Source organism: Schistocerca gregaria, chromosome 1, assembly GCF_023897955.1.
Source record: "Schistocerca gregaria isolate iqSchGreg1 chromosome 1, iqSchGreg1.2, whole genome shotgun sequence".
Taxonomy (NCBI): domain Eukaryota; kingdom Metazoa; phylum Arthropoda; class Insecta; order Orthoptera; family Acrididae; genus Schistocerca; species Schistocerca gregaria.
Window position 1 is genome coordinate 134,873,006 of NC_064920.1, and position 16,937 is coordinate 134,889,942.

The 16,937-nt window shown below is 46.2% G+C and overlaps 11 non-coding genes across 11 annotated transcripts; all 11 read left to right on the forward strand.

Moving 5' to 3' along the window:
- The first annotated feature begins 6,573 nt into the window (after window positions 1-6,573).
- Trnak-cuu (transfer RNA lysine (anticodon CUU)) lies at window positions 6,574-6,646 on the forward strand. The gene has a single exon. It is a non-coding gene; the product is annotated as a tRNA-Lys (tRNA).
- A 502-nt stretch (window positions 6,647-7,148) lies between these two features.
- Window positions 7,149-7,221, forward strand: Trnar-ccu (transfer RNA arginine (anticodon CCU)). Its single transcript has one exon. It is a non-coding gene; the product is annotated as a tRNA-Arg (tRNA).
- A 502-nt stretch (window positions 7,222-7,723) lies between these two features.
- Window positions 7,724-7,796, forward strand: Trnar-ccu (transfer RNA arginine (anticodon CCU)). Its single transcript has one exon. It is a non-coding gene; the product is annotated as a tRNA-Arg (tRNA).
- Window positions 7,797-8,298: 502 nt separating this feature from the next.
- On the forward strand, window positions 8,299-8,371 carry Trnar-ccu (transfer RNA arginine (anticodon CCU)). Its single transcript has one exon. It is a non-coding gene; the product is annotated as a tRNA-Arg (tRNA).
- Window positions 8,372-9,448: 1,077 nt separating this feature from the next.
- Window positions 9,449-9,521, forward strand: Trnar-ccu (transfer RNA arginine (anticodon CCU)). The gene has a single exon. It is a non-coding gene; the product is annotated as a tRNA-Arg (tRNA).
- Window positions 9,522-10,023: 502 nt separating this feature from the next.
- On the forward strand, window positions 10,024-10,096 carry Trnar-ucu (transfer RNA arginine (anticodon UCU)). The gene has a single exon. It is a non-coding gene; the product is annotated as a tRNA-Arg (tRNA).
- Window positions 10,097-10,598: 502 nt separating this feature from the next.
- Window positions 10,599-10,671, forward strand: Trnar-ccu (transfer RNA arginine (anticodon CCU)). Its single transcript has one exon. It is a non-coding gene; the product is annotated as a tRNA-Arg (tRNA).
- A 502-nt stretch (window positions 10,672-11,173) lies between these two features.
- Trnar-ccu (transfer RNA arginine (anticodon CCU)) lies at window positions 11,174-11,246 on the forward strand. The gene has a single exon. It is a non-coding gene; the product is annotated as a tRNA-Arg (tRNA).
- Window positions 11,247-11,748: 502 nt separating this feature from the next.
- Window positions 11,749-11,821, forward strand: Trnar-ccu (transfer RNA arginine (anticodon CCU)). Its single transcript has one exon. It is a non-coding gene; the product is annotated as a tRNA-Arg (tRNA).
- Window positions 11,822-12,501: 680 nt separating this feature from the next.
- Trnar-ccu (transfer RNA arginine (anticodon CCU)) lies at window positions 12,502-12,574 on the forward strand. Its single transcript has one exon. It is a non-coding gene; the product is annotated as a tRNA-Arg (tRNA).
- Window positions 12,575-13,077: 503 nt separating this feature from the next.
- On the forward strand, window positions 13,078-13,150 carry Trnar-ccu (transfer RNA arginine (anticodon CCU)). Its single transcript has one exon. It is a non-coding gene; the product is annotated as a tRNA-Arg (tRNA).
- Window positions 13,151-16,937: the final 3,787 nt, after the last annotated feature.

Below are 16,937 nucleotides of genomic sequence, written 5' to 3' on the forward strand. Positions count from 1 at the left end.
ACGCTATTTTAAAATTACTTGTTGGTAAACAGTATGACACATATGAATAGTCAGTCAACTGTCTTGTGTGCAGGACTTGGAGTTCAGATACGCTGCAGCCTAAGGCGGCAGGTATAAGAATTGCCAGCAGAAAGTAGGTGCATGGACTTCGATACATCTGAGTATGTACATGAACACTCATGCGACGTCCTGACTCTCTGCAGACGTAGGGGAGCGCACCAGGAAGGGTAAACTTCGCAAGTGTTCATTTTAGCAAGCACACCGCCAACACCGCTCCAGCCAGCCTCTGTGGCCTAATGGACCAGTCAGCCAGCGGCTGCGCTGGAGGTCGGACGTGCCGTGCTGTGTGCTGTGCTGCGTTAGCTCCGCGTGGTAAGTCTCTGCTCTTGCTGCAACTTGTCGCTGTCTATAGTATTTGTGTAGACATGAAAAAGAATTAAGAGATGTCGCAACCGCAACGAAAAGATACTTTGAAATTCACGTTTGATCGCAACTTTGTCCGACCGAGGTCATTTGATGTTGAACAGTGGTTAGAGGATGATGTTAAAATAGGACTTGATGATATTATCGGCTTACATTTCTCGATTATGAACAGTGTAGTTTTCGTGAAACTTGCCAGTCCAGAATTGTGTGAAAGGATAGTTCGATCTTGTGGTGGCATTCTGAAATTTAAACATGCTGACGGAAATGTTGGGGAGGTTACCGTTGCCCATGCTGGTCTAGGTATTCGGACCGTGCGAGTCTTTGAACTTCCCTTTGAAATTACAAGTGACCAGATAAATGCTGTTATTGCTCCATACGGGAAAGTTTTGAGTAATATTGCCGAACGGTGGTCTGCTGCACACAAATTCCCTGTTTTGAATGGTGTGCGCCAATTAAAAGTCGAATTGCAGAAGCACATTCCGTCGTTTATAAACGTCTGCGGATATAGAGCTGTTGTGATGTATGATGACCAACCGAAAACGTGTGCTGTCTGCAATTTACCAGGCCACGTTCGTGCAGACTGTGTTCAAAGGCGAGTGGCGCAACTGCCTGCCGGCGATGCCGTCAGGCCCCCTGCTATGTCAACGCTGCCCGTGACGTATGTCGCCGTAGCGCGCGGTTTTGCAAGTGCCACTGCGCCCTCCGAAGTTACTACGAATACCGACCCACAAGCGACCGACCAACCGACCGACTCAGGTGTAGCATCTGTAGACACTCAACCCTCCTGCGAAGACATATCTGCTCCTGCCCTTGTCGCCGTGGAATCGCCCAATGAGGCAATGGATACGGACCCGACCTCAGTCGCTTCGGGTAGTGCTCCTCTGCATCCTGGAGCTTCTTTAGGAGGTATCAAAAGCGTATCAGGTGCACAGAAACCGGACTCGCAACCAGCCGTTTCTAGTTGTGCTCTTCCGAATCCTGCAGCTGCCTTAGGCACTGACCACAGCCCGTCAAGTGCAATGAAATCAGACCTGGCGTCAGTCACTTCGAGTAGTGCTACTTTGCAACCTGAGGCTTCTTCAGGTACCGTCCAAAGTCCACCACGAGACGCATCTCCCAAGAAATCTAAAAAACGGAGGATCGCGCGTCAAGGTGCAGAGCAGACTGCACCACAACTGCGTGAACAGGCGAAGCAAATAGGGGGCAAAATACGTCAATCTGCATCTGAGAACTTGCAGTGCAATCAGCAGTCATCTAACGAAGACCCTGTGTCCTTGGATAGTACCTCCGGTTCTGCCAGTTTGCCCTCCGATGACGTAGCAATTACCCGAACCGAAGATAAAAATCACCAGCAAACACCTGAATATAGTGCACCACTTAATGACGAACCGATGACAGGGCTGTCGAATCCGTGGGCAGACGATGTCGACGACACTACAAAGGAGGACGAAATTATGGACACCACAGGAACCGTTACAGTCACCACGATGGCCACACCACGCGATGATGTCGTCTTGAATGTCATCGCCGCGACGGATACTGTCCCAGACACGGAGAAGCCGACTGATCCCTTCCCAAGTCATGAATATTTCTAGTCTGAACGGTTTTACTGACTTGTGTCCACATGTCTCTCGGGTCAGATTTCTTAATGTTTTTTCGAAATGATATGTTGCCAGAGTTTTTCCTAATTACACTCCCGTCTTGGCTAACGTAGTTCCGTTGCAGGCCTATAAGATCGCTACGCTGAACATCAATAAAATTTGTAGCCCATTTAATTTACAAAATTTAAAAGATTTCCTGTATGCAGCTGATGTGGACATTTTGTTTTTACAAGAAGTAACAAACATCGAACTTGACTTCATACAGGGGTATAATGCTATAGTCAATCCTGGAATTGGATGTGATTTGGGTACCGCATTTCTTTTCAAAGAGGGCGTCGTCATTACAGACGTAACAAAACTGCCTAACGGCAGAGGCATTGCCGGCACGCTTTATAACACCAGGATTATTAATGTCTATGCCCCATCTGGTTCTACCAATCGGTGCCAACGAGCACAGTTTTTTAAGGAGGGAATTGTTCCTTTGTTTGGTGTACACTGCACCCATACCATCCTTGGAGGCGACTTTAACAGTGTCATACATGCCAAAGACCAAACTCCGAACTACAACAAATCGCCGGACCTGGAACGTATCGTCACCGACCTCCGTTTAACTGATTCGTGGGAGCAAAAGCACGGCGCGGCACCCGGCTTTACCCACCTCACTAATCATTCAGCGAGCCGGTTGGATCGAATATATGTCTCGCCCAATCTGAAACACCGCATCCTGCAGTCTGAAGTTTGGCCAACCGTTTTTTCGGACCACGCTGCATATATATGCACATTAAATTTGGAACGACAAGGAACCTGTCGATATAAAGGGCCATGGAAACTTAATGTTTCACACTTAAAAGATCCTGCCTGTCGAGAAGCCTTTCTCACCACTTGGAGAGCCTGCGAGACCAAACTCAGCTCTTACCACTCGACCTTGGATTGGTGGCTCAAATGCGCCAAACCTCAGATCCGGAGATGTTTCATCAACTACTCCCGGGAGAAGAGCTTTTGGCGGAAAAGAACGATAGAATTTTACTTTCATTGTCTCCGAGAACTCTACCTGCAAGGTGCTACAGCTATTGGGAACCATGGGAGAATTAAAAAATTCCAGGCAAAAATACTGACATTAAGGCGACAACAGCTTGAAGGATACCAAATAAGGTCAAGAGCAGAGACTGTGGCGCAAAAAGAAGCCACTTCGATATATCATGTGATTCGTGAAACTAAACGAGGATTCCGCAAAATACTGACGGAGCTTAAAACTGATAATGGAACCACCTTGACAATGCACAACGACATAAAAGCAGAAATACTAACCCATTTCGACAACTTGTTTTCACATAAAGAGGTAGACGAAAAAGCACAGGACGATTTACTGACCCACCTGCAAGGACGCGTTGGTAACGCGTTCGCGGAAGCTCTAATAGCGGAGGCGACCGAAGACGATGTACACTATGCTGTCTATCAAAGTGCAAAAAATAAATCCCCTGGAGCTGACGGCATACCAGCAGAATTTTATCAAGTCTTCTGGGAACATATAAAACATAGAATTACATGCATCTGTAATGAACTTCTGAACCTCAATAAGGAGATACCGAAAGATTTTCGTGAAGGTATGATAGTGTTAATCGCAAAAAAATCGGCTGGCAAGAAAATTGGAAATTTGAGACCAATCACTCTGCTGAACAGTGACTATAAAATTTTTTCGCGGCTCTTAGCCCACAGACTTAAAAATGTAATGGCCAGCGTCACCGGCCCATATCAGTCTAGCGTGGGCAAAGATAGGAAAATTCAGCAGACGCTGTCCGACTACCGCGACATAATTTCAATAGCAGAAGTATGTCGACTAAAATGTGCCATCGTGTCGTTAGATTTCGATAAAGCCTTCGACAGGATCAGCCACTCCTACCTCCTGAAAACGATAGGCGCAATGGGTTTTCCGCCGAGATTCGTCGACCTCATACGACGTTTGGTAACGAATAACTCCTCCAGAATCATCATAAATGGACAGTCTAGCCGGCCAGTCGAGATCGCATGTTCCGTCAGACAAGGTTGTCCGTTGTCCATGGCACTTTTTGCCATGGCCATCGAACCTTTGCTCGCTACCTTGACTCAGCGGTTACAAGGATTGCAAATACGAGGAAACAAAATAATATGTAAAGCTTATGCGGACGATGTTGGGTTTCTCGTTATGAATGTAGCGGAAGTCGAGACGGCAATGCACATAATAGAAAAATACGAACGAGCGTCAGCCGCGACGTTAAACAAAACCAAGTCCGGCATATTCAATATCGGACGTGGCATTGGCATGCGCACACACGGTCAGTTACGTGAGCTAACAGCCTTGAAGTGTCTCGGCATTGATTTCCGAAAAAATATACGTCAAACTATTGCGGCCAACTATAGACAAGTACTAACTACCATACGAGCTAGTGTACGGACACATAGTATTCGACAGTTAAATGAAATTCAGAGAGTGTCTTTAGCGAACGTCTCTATTACTTCCAAAGTCAATTATGTCGCCCAGATACTGCCAATACCCGCCGGCATCGCCAAACAAATTATGTCAGCAATAGGCTATTTTGTGAGCCGTGGCCACATATTTAAAATCCAGTATGACACTCTGACGCTCGCCACTAATAATGGCGGCTTAAACTTAACGAATGTTACTAAAAAGTCGCAGGCTCTGTACATCTCCAATACGTTTCAACAATGGAGACAATCCGGCAGCTGTATCGCCGCGCACTTGCTATCTGAAATAGCTCCAGATGACCTCTCTCCACCCATTAATGTGCAGCACATACCGAGCGGACTTTACCATTTACGATGGTTTTTAATAGAATATAGCTACCTACGTTCAAGAATTCCGGAAAAAGACATGACAAACGTAAAAGAAATATATGGCAAATTGATGGGAGAAAAGAAGAACAACAAAATAGAACAAAACTATCCATGTTCTAACTGGAAAGTGATATGGGCAAATATTCATAACCGTAACTTAGCTACTCATCTGAAAGCAACATGGTACTTTGTTGTAAATAGGAAAGTTGCAACAAACTCGAAACTTCATTCGATCCACTTAGCGGATTCGCCTTTGTGTGCAACGTGTAGTTTAATTGATAACGAAGAACATCGTTTCGTGTGCGACAAGGTTAAAGATATCTGGCTGAATGTCCGACGAAAGCTGGCACTCATCCTTCGAACGTCACCTAACGCTATAACGCCTGCGGACTTTTTGACACCGGATGATGTACCCTTTCCTAACACGAAACGCAACGCAGTCAATTGGCTGAAAGCGGCAACGGTCCATTACCTCTTCACGAAGGAAGAGAAAAGCCAAGAGGATTTTTGGATCTCTCTGCTAACTGAGCATCACATGTTACTGAAGACTAGTAAATATAAAGAAACATACGCAAATTTTTTAATCAAGACCTTGATGTAAAAGAATTAACAAGAAATATCTGCGGACACAGAAGACAAACGTAAGAGAGTGTTCACCACTACTAACTTACTTAACAATCGTGAAAAAAAAAAATTTATTTTAGTTTTTACCGGAATTGCCGTTCTTTGAGTTCAACGTTTATTAATTTATTTTTCAAGAAGCCATTATAAATAGTTGCTTCTCACCGAATATGGTTTGTTTTTTAAGCATTTTCAGAGAGAAGAGGCAGTTTCGAAATGCCCTCTGACGTTTCTTTGTCAAGGAAGACTATTTGCTTTAAGTGTGACAACAAAAAACAGCGATGAAGAAGGAAACAAACTGAACATAACTTCTGTTTCTACCTACTGAAGACTTCATTCTTTTTTCACATTATCAATAAGCCCAAAGAAGGGGTACATTAGTTTCTCCACGATAAAGGGATTAACCTCGTCTCATCAGTTTATGGTAATGTACATGGCGTGAGAAGCCGACGCCGATGAAGGCGAATTATGGAGAGCGCAAGGATGGGCTAAAAGGGGTGATGGGAGGCCCACAAGAAAAAAAAAAAAAAAAAAAATGGATATGGCATCGGTCTCCTAAACCGGGGATTGTGGGTTCGAGTCCCACCAGAGGTACACGTTTTACTCACTGGGGCAAAATCACTCTCACCACGTGCAGATGTAATAGTTGAGAAAGTTGGCCTTCCTGAGTGTTTACAGGTATCCCAGACATCACGAAGATATGAAAATATGCACTTACTGACAAGCTGAAACGAAACTATGGCCATTATCAATCGAATTGTTAGCTGCGAAAATGTTTCGAAGTGCGATGGCGCTGCGAAAGGAAACACTATTTTAAAATTGCTTGTTGGTAAACAGTATGACACATATGAATAGTCAGTCAACTGTCTTGTGTGCAGGACTTGGAGTTCAGAAACGCTACAGCCTAAGGCGGCAGGTATAAGAATTGCCAGCAGAAAGTAGGTGCATGGACTTCGATACATCTGAGTATGTACATGAACACAAGAAAGGCTCATGCGACGTCCTGACTCTCTGCAGCCGTAGAGGAGCGCACCAGGAAGGGTACACTTCGCAAGTGTTCATTTTAGCAAGCACACCGCCAACACCGCTCCAGCCAGCCTCTGTGGCCTAATGGATAAGGCATCGGTCTCTTAAACCGGGCATTGTGGGTTCGAGTCCCACCAGAGATACACGTTTTACTCACTGGGGCAAAATCACTCTCACCACGTACAGATGTAATAGTTGAGAAAGTTGGCCTTCCTGAGTGTTTACAGGTATCCCAGACATCACGAAGATATGAAAATATGCACTTACTGGCAAGCTGAAACGAAACTATGGCCATTATCAATCGAATTGTTAGCTGCGAAAATGTTTCGAAGTGCGATGGCGCTGCGAAAGGAAACACTATTTTAAAATTGCTTGTTGGTAAACAGTATGACACATATGAATAGTCAGTCAACTGTCTTGTGTGCAGGACTTGGAGTTCAGAAACGCTACAGCCTAAGGCGGCAGGTATAAGAATTGCCAGCAGAAAGTAGGTGCATGGACTTCGATACATCTGAGTATGTACATGAACACAAGAAAGGCTCATGCGACGTCCTGACTCTCTGCAGACGTAGAGGAGCGCACCAGGAAGGGTACACTTCGCAAGTGTTCATTTTAGCAAGCACACCGCCAACACCGCTCCAGCCAGCCTCTGTGGCCTAATGGATAAGGCATCGGTCTCCTAAACCGGGGATTGTGGGTTCGAGTCCCACCAGAGGTACACGTTTTACTCACTGGGGCAAAATCACTCTCACCACGTACAGATGTAATAGTTGAGAAAGTTGGCCTTCCTGAGTGTTTACAGGTATCCCAGACATCACGAAGATATGAAAATATGCACTTACTGGCAAGCTGAAACGAATCTATGGCCATTATCAATCGAATTGTTAGCTGCGAAAATGTTTCGAAGTGCGATGGCGCTGCGAAAGGAAACACTATTTTAAAATTGCTTGTTGGTAAACAGTATGACACATATGAATAGTCAGTCAACTGTCTTGTGTGCAGGACTTGGAGTACAGAAACGCTACAGCCTAAGGCGGCAGGTATAAGAATTGCCAGCAGAAAGTAGGTGCATGGACTTCGATACATCTGAGTATGTACATGAACACAAGAAAGGCTCATGCGACGTCCTGACTCTCTGCAGACGTAGAGGAGCGCACCAGGAAGGGTACACTTCGCAAGTGTTCATTTTAGCAAGCACACCGCCAACACCGCTCCAGCCAGCCTCTGTGGCCTAATGGATAAGGCATCGGTCTCCTAAACCGGGGATTGTTGGTTCGAGTCCCACCAGAGGTACACTTTTTACTCACTGGGTCAAAATCACTCTCACCACGTACAGATGTAATAGTTGAGAAAGTTGGCCTTCCTGAGTGTTTACAGGTATCCCAGACATCACGAAGATATGAAAATATGCACTTACTGACAAGCTGAAACGAAACTATGGCCATTATCAATCGAATTGTTAGCTGCGAAAATGTTTCGAAGTGCGATGGCGCTGCGAAAGGAAACACTACTTTAAAATTGCTTGTTGGTAAACAGTATGACACATATGAATAGTCAGTCAACTGTCTTGTGTGCAGGACTTGGAGTTCAGAAACGCTAGAGCCTAAGGCGGCAGGTATAAGAATTGCCAGCAGAAAGTAGGTGCATGGACTTCGATACATCTGAGTATGTACATGAACACAAGAAAGGCTCATGCGACGTCCTGACTCTCTGCAGACGTAGAGGAGCGCACCAGGAAGGGTACACTTCGCAAGTGTTCATTTTAGCAAGCACACCGCCAACCCCGCTCCAGCCAGCCTCTGTGGCCTAATGGATAAGGCATCGGTCTCCTAAACCGGGGATTGTGGGTTCGAGTCCCACCAGAGGTACACGTTTTACTCACTGGGGCAAAATCACTCTCACCACGTACAGATGTAGTAGTTGAGAAAGTTGGCCTTCCTGAGTGTTTACAGGTATCCCAGACATCACGAAGATATGAAAATATGCACTTACTGACAAGCTGAAACGAAACTATGGCCATTATCAATCGAATTGTTAGCTGCGAAAATGTTTCGAAGTGCGATGGCGCTGCGAAAGGAAACACTATTTTAAAATTGCTTGTTGGTAAACAGTATGACACATATGAATAGTCAGTCAACTGTCTTGTGTGCAGGACTTGGAGTTCAGAAACGCTACAGCCTAAGGCGGCAGGTATAAGAATTGCCAGCAGAAAGTAGGTGCATGGACTTCGATACATCTGAGTATGTACATGAACACAAGAAAGGCTCATGCGACGTCCTGACTCTCTGCAGACGTAGAGGAGCGCACCAGGAAGGGTACACTTCGCAAGTGTTCATTTTAGCAAGCACACCGCCAACACCGCTCCAGCCAGCCTCTGTGGCCTAATGGATAAGGCATCGGTCTCCTAAACCGGGGACTGTGAGTTCGAGTCCCACCAGTGGTACACATTTTACTCACTGGGGCAAAATCACTCTCACCACGTACAGATGTAATAGTTGAGAAAGTTGGCCTTCCTGAGTGTTTACAAGTATCCCAGACATCACGAAGATATGAAAATATGCACTTACTGACAAGCTGAAACGAAACTATGGCCATTATCAGTCGAATTGTTAGCTGCGAAAATGTTTCGAAGTGCGATGGCGCTGCGAAAGGAAACACTATTTTAAAATTGCTTGTTGGTAAACAGTATGACACATATGAATAGTCAGTCAACTGTCTTGTGTGCAGGACTTGGAGTTCAGAAACGCTACAGCCTAAGGCGGCAGGTATAAGAATTGCCAGCAGAAAGTAGGTGCATGGACTTCGATACATCTGAGTATGTACATGAACACAAGAAAGGCTCATGCGACGTCCTGACTCTCTGCAGACGTAGAGGAGCGCACCAGGAAGGGTACACTTCGCAAGTGTTCATTTTAGCAAGCACACCGCCAACACCGCTCCAGCCAGCCTCTGTGGCCTAATGGATAAGGCATCGGTCTCCTAAACCGGGGATTGTGGGTTCGAGTCCCACCAGAGGTACACGTTTTACTCACTGGGGCAAAATCACTCTCACCACGTACAGATGTAATAGTTGAGAAAGTTGGCCTTCCTGAGTGTTTACAGGTATCCCAGACATCACGAAGATATGAAAATATGCACTTACTGACAAGCTGAAACGAAACTATGGCCATTATCAATCGAATTGTTAGCTGCGAAAATGTTTCGAAGTGCGATGGCGCTGCGAAAGGAAACACTATTTTAAAATTGCTTGTTGGTAAACAGTATGACACATATGAATAGTCAGTCAACTGTCTTGTGTGCAGGACTTGGAGTTCAGAAACGCTACAGCCTAAGGCGGCAGGTATAAGAATTGCCAGCAGAAAGTAGGTGCATGGACTTCGATACATCTGAGTATGTACATGAACACAAGAAAGGCTCATGCGACGTCCTGACTCTCTGCAGACGTAGAGGAGCGCACCAGGAAGGGTACACTTCGCAAGTGTTCATTTTAGCAAGCACACCGCCAACAACGCTCCATCCAGCCTCTGTGGCCTAATGGATAAGGCATCGGTCTTCTAAACTGGGGATTGTGGGTTCGAGTCCCACCAGAGGTACACGTTTTACTCACTGGGGCAAAATCACTCTCACCACGTACAGATGTAATAGTTGAGAAAGTTGGCCTTCCTGAGTGTTTACAGGTATCCCAGACATCACGAAGATATGAAAATATGCACTTACTGACAAGCTGAAACGAAACTATGGCCATTATCAATCGAATTGTTAGCTGCGAAAATGTTTCGAAGTGCGATGGCGCTGCGAAAGGAAACACTATTTTAAAATTGCTTGTTGGTAAACAGTATGACACATATGAATAGTCAGTCAACTGTCTTGTGTGCAGGACTTGGAGTTCAGAAACGCTACAGCCTAAGGCGGCAGGTATAAGAATTGCCAGCAGAAAGTAGGTGCATGGACTTCGATACATCTGAGTATGTACATGAACACAAGAAAGGCTCATGCGACGTCCTGACTCTCTGCAGACGTAGAGGAGCGCACCAGGAAGGGTACACTTCGCAAGTGTTCATTTTAGCAAGAACACCGCCAACACTGCTCCAGCCAGCCTCTGTGGCCTAATGGATAAGGCATCGGTCTCCTAAACCGGGGATTGTGGGTTCGAGTCCCACCAGAGGTACACGTTTTACTCACTGGGGCAAAATCACTCTCACCACGTACAGATGTAATAGTTGAGAAAGTTGGCCTTCCTGAGTGTTTACAGGTATCCCAGACATCACGAAGATATGAAAATATGCACTTACTGACAAGCTGAAACGAAACTATGGCCATTATCAATCGAATTGTTAGCTGCGATAATGTTTCGAAGTGCGATGGCGCTGCGAAAGGAAACACTATTTTAAAATTGCTTGTTGGTAAACAGTATGACACATATGAATAGTCAGTCAACAGTCTTGTGTGCAGGACTTGGAGTTCAGAAACGCTACAGCCTAAGGCGGCAGGTATAAGAATTGCCAGCAGAAAGTAGGTGCATGGACTTCGATACATCTGAGTATGTACATGAACACAAGAAAGGCTCATGCGACGTCCTGACTCTCTGCAGACGTAGAGGAGCGCACCAGGAAGGGTACACTTCGCAAGTGTTCATTTTAACAAGCACACCGCCAACACCGCTCCAGCCAGCCTCTGTGGCCTAATGGATAAGGCATCGGTCTCCTAAACCGGGGATTGTGAGTTCGAGTCCCACCAGAGGTACACGTTTTACTCACTGGGGCAAAATCACTCTCACCACGTACAGATGTAATAGTTGAGAAACTTGGCCTTCCTGAGTGTTTACAAGTATCCCAGACATCACGAAGATATGAAAATATGCACTTACTGACAAGCTGAAACGAAACTATGGCCATTATCAATCGAATTGTTAGCTGCAAAAATGTTTCGAAGTGCGATGGCGCTGCAAAAGGAAACACTATTTTAAAATTGCTTGTTGGTAAACAGTATGACACATATGAATAGTCAGTCAACTGTCTTGTGTGCAGGACTTGGAGTTCAGAAACGCTACAGCCTAAGGCGGCAGGTATAAGAATTGCCAGCAGAAAGTAGGTGCATGGACTTCGATACATCTGAGTATGTACATGAACACAAGAAAGGCTCATGCGACGTCCTGACTCTCTGCAGACGTAGAGGAGCGCACCAGGAAGGGTACACTTCGCAAGTGTTCATTTTAGCAAGCACACCGCCAACAACGCTCCATCCAGCCTCTGTGGCCTAATGGATAAGGCATCGGTCTCCTAAACTGGGGATTGTGGGTTCGAGTCCCACCAGAGGTACACGTTTTACTCACTGGGGCAAAATCACTCTCACCACGTACAGATGTAATAGTTGAGAAAGTTGGCCTTCCTGAGTGTTTACAGGTATCCCAGACATCACGAAGATATGAAAATATGCACTTACTGACAAGCTGAAACGAAACTATGGCCATTATCAATCGAATTGTTAGCTGCGAAAATGTTTCGAAGTGCGATGGCGCTGCGAAAGGAAACACTATTTTAAAATTGCTTGTTGGTAAACAGTATGACACATATGAATAGTCAGTCAACTGTCTTGTGTGCAGGACTTGGAGTTCAGAAACGCTACAGCCTAAGGCGGCAGGTATAAGAATTGCCAGCAGAAAGTAGGTGCATGGACTTCGATACATCTGAGGGCGCTGCGAAAGGAAACACTATTTTAAAATTGCTTGTTGGTAAACAGTATGACACATATGAATAGTCAGTCAACTGTCTTGTGTGCAGGACTTGGAGTTCAGAAACGCTACAGCCTAAGGCGGCAGGTATAAGAATTGCCAGCAGAAAGTAGGTGCATGGACTTCGATACATCTGAGTATGTACATGAACACAAGAAAGGCTCATGCGACGTCCTGACTCTCTGCAGACGTAGAGGAGCGCACCAGGAAGGGTACACTTCGCAAGTGTTCATTTTAGCAAGCACACCGCCAACAACGCTCCATCCAGCCTCTGTGGCCTAATGGATAAGGCATCGGTCTCCTAAACTGGGGATTGTGGGTTCGAGTCCCACCAGAGGTACACGTTTTACTCACTGGGGCAAAATCACTCTCACCACGTACAGATGTAATAGTTGAGAAAGTTGGCCTTCCTGAGTGTTTACAGGTATCCCAGACATCACGAAGATATGAAAATATGCACTTACTGACAAGCTGAAACGAAACTATGGCCATTATCAATCGAATTGTTAGCTGCGAAAATGTTTTCGAAGTGCGATGGCGCTGCGAAAGGAAACACTATTTTAAAATTGCTTGTTGGTAAACAGTATGACACATATGAATAGTCAGTCAACTGTCTTGTGTGCAGGACTTGGAGTTCAGAAACGCTACAGCCTAAGGCGGCAGGTATAAGAATTGCCAGCAGAAAGTAGGTGCATGGACTTCGATACATCTGAGTATGTACATGAACACAAGAAAGGCTCATGTGACGTCCTGACTCTCTGCAGACATAGAGGAGCGCACCAGGAAGGGTACACTTCGCAAGTGTTCATTTTAGCAAGCACACCGCCAACACCGCTCCAGCCAGCCTCTGTGGCCTAATGGATAAGGCATCGGTCTCCTAAACTGGGGATTGTGGGTTCGAGTCCCACCAGAGGTACACGTTTTACATTCCGCCGCCAGCGGCCGTGCTGTGCGGACGTGCGGTGCGGCTGTTGCGGTGTTTACATCGTCGCTGCGAGCGGCCGGCGCTGTGTGGCGAGTGCGCGCCTTCTGCGTTAGTCATAGTTCACGATAACATTTTTAGATTGACATAATGGATCAGACAACGCGACGCGATACTTTGAAGTTGATTTTCGATCCGAACTACACCCGACCGAAATCTTACGAAGTTGAGGCATTTATCGAAGAAACTTTTCAAATCAAAGTGGATGAGTTGATTGGAATACACCTGTCGATTGTCAGTCCGACTGTGTTCCTTAAGTTATCCAGTTCTGACAAGTGCGACCAAATTGTAGAAGCATGTGGTGGGGTGGCAAAATTCAAACATTCAGACGGACACATAGGGCAGGTCACGGTTTCGCGTGCCGGAATGGGAATACGAACGGTACGAATGTTTGAGCTCCCCTTTGAAATAACGCCCGAGGAGATTAACAACAAACTGAGAGACTATGGCACCATTATCAGCAATGTCGCCGAAAAATGGTCTAGCTTGCACAAGTATCCAGTATTAAATGGAGTCAGGCAAGTTAAGATTGACATGCTGAAACATATCCCGTCGTATCTCTGGATTGGTGGATATAGAGCGATCATCATTTACGATGGCCAGCCGAGAACCTGCTCGGGCTGTGGTTCTACGCAACACGTCCGCGCGCAGTGTATTCAACGGCGTGTGACGCAACTGCCGACTGGGGAGCGAGACCCGCCTAGTCAAATGGCCACGCTACCCGTGACGTACGCCGCCGCACTACGCAGTGAGGTCGCCCCAGACATGTGTATCGACACGGCGGTAGTTGCTTATGCCGACGTTCCCGATGGTAGCGTAGCCATGGATACTAGCAGCACAGAAGCTACAGGTCCAGCACACTCACAATACGAGGAAACTGACAGGCGTGGAGAACAAGACCAGGCTAAGACGGCAGAAGAAGGCATGTGCAAATCACTCGAAGAAGTCGGGCAACACAAAGAAGATACGGTTGCCACGTCGGAGGATAATGACCAGCAGCCTATAACTGTTTCACCAAAGAAACGGAAGAAACGTCGAATAGCCCGTCAGGGAGCAGCAGAAGCCGCGCCAGTTCTGCGCGAAAAGGCGAAACAAATAGGCCAAGGACTGGCGGAGACGACACAGGCAACTCCTCTGGAAGATCGAACAATAAAAAAGAAGACTCGAAATGAGGACACTGACCCCGACCGTGGAATCCACATTGAAGACGGTACAGCCAGTCTGAAGGACCTTCCACCTGTACCCAACACGTACACGCGGGAAGTTACGTGCACGCGAGACTGGGCGGATGACATTGAGGAGCAAAGCCATGATGTAGAAATGGCTGACATAGCACAACGTTCAGGACGGACGGCACCCGACCGTCGACAGGATGTGTCCACCCGGCAACAAACCACCACCAAAGATACTCGTGCGGCAGATGATGATGCCGACTTCTTCTAAGTGGAGCAAGCATCCACTTCCCTTGGCAAACAGTACCCCACCTGACACGGTATAGTCGACATGACGGCTTTACAGGCGTACAGAATTGCAACCTTGAATATAAATAAAATTAGCAGCACCCTCAATCTGAGAAATCTCCAAGATTTTCTGTACGCCGCTGATATTGACATCTTAATGCTGCAAGAAGTAACGGCTATCCGTTTGGACGACATCACTGGCTACAACGCCGTCTTCAATCCTGGCAATGACAATAGCCTCGGCACAGCGATTATGACTAAAGAGGGGATCCTACTTACAGACGTGGCGCAACTGCCTAACAGTAGAGGTCTCGCTGTCACGATAAACAACACCAGGTTTATCAACATATATGCCCCGTCAGGAACCGGAAACAAGCGCCGCAGGGCCGAATTTTTCAAAGAGGACATCGCCCCCCTTTTCGCGGTGCGATTTGACCAAATAATTTTTGCGGGTGACTTTAATTGCGTGCTGAGTCCCAAGGATCAGACGCCAAATTTTAACAAATCTCTGGAGCTGGAGGACATCGTCAGAGACTTCCAACTGTTTGATACTTGGGAACTAAAACACGGTGATAGGCTAGGTTTCACCTATATCACCAGCCATTCTGCCAGTCGTATCGACAGAATTTACGCAACATCCAATTTAAGGAGACACGTTTTACAGTCTGAGCTATGGCCCACGATTTTCTCTGATCATATCGCGTACTTATGTACGATAAATTTAGAGAAACAAGGCACTTACAGGGCGAGAGGTCAGTGGAAGCTAAACGTTACTCATCTTTCGGATCCTGGATGTCACGCCGCCTTCCACACCACTTGGGCAGAATGTGAAAGGAAGTTCCACTTGTACGGCACGGCGCTGAATTGGTGGCTAAACTGCGCGAAGCCCGCAATAATAAAGACAATGAAAACTTACTCCCGTGAAAAAGTCGCCTGGCGGAAGCGGACAGTAGAGTTTTACTTCAGCTGTCTGAGAGACTTGTGCGTTCGTGATGCTACAGTCATAACAAATTATGGGCAAATCAACAGAATAAAAGCAAAATTGCTCAACCTGCAGAGACACCATCTCGAAGGCTGTAAAATACGAACGCGTTTGCAGAACGGTACACGAGAAGAAACAACATCGATGTACCACATTCTCCAAGAGAACAAAAGACAAAAACTTAAAATTCTGACGGAACTCAAAACTTCAGACGGGAGACTCTTGACAGATCAAGCTGCAATACGAGACGAGATCCATCGACACTTTAGTGAATTGCTGGCCAATACACAGACAGATGAAACGGCGCAGCAAGCTCTCACTGCTAGGATGACAGAGCGACTCACTCCAGAAGAAGCTGATGTGCTCGCAGTGAGAATAACGGACGAAGACGTCGAAGATGCCATCTCGAAGAGCCCAAAGAACAAATCACCTGGACCAGATGGGCTACCCGCTGAATTTTATCAAACTTTTCGCGAACAAATAATTGCTAAATTGACACTCGTATGCAATGAAATACTAAATGCGGACACTGACCTTCCGAAGGAATTCTGTGAAGGTACAGTGGTCTTAGTCCCCAAAACACCAGGAGGCAAAACCGTGGAGAATCTTCGACCCATAACACTTCTCAATAGTGATTATAAAATCTTCGCCCGTATCATGATGCAAAGGTTCAATTCTGTTATTCGTACAGTGACAGGAGCCTACCAGACAAGTGTGGGAAAGGACAGAACGATATTTCAGACCTTATGCGACTACAGAGACATTATAGCGATATCGGAAGCCTGCAACATTCGCTGTGCTCTGATGTCGCTTGACTTTGAAAAAGCTTTTGATAAAGTTAATCATTCGTACCTGCTCCGGTGTATGACATCCATGCACTTCCCCCAGAAAATTATTGCCTCCGTGAAAAACATACTGACGAATAGCACGTCAAGAATCAGTGTCAACGGACAACTCAGTCACCCGATCAATATTCAGAGTTCGGTAAGACAAGGTTGCCCAATGTCCATGACGCTTTTCGCGATTGCGCTTGAACCTCTCTTAGTATCTCTGACTCGGCAACTCCGTGGATTACATATACACGGACAGAAGATCATATGTCAAGCCTACGCGGACGATGTAGGGGTACTTGTGACTGACGAAAGAGAGGTGGAAACAGTACTTGAAGTTGTGGCGACCTACGAAATGGCGTCAGGAGCTAAACTCAACCGCAATAAATCTGGTATTATGAATCTTGGTCGGGGTATAGAGATCAGAGCCGCTGGAAGTATCAACACTG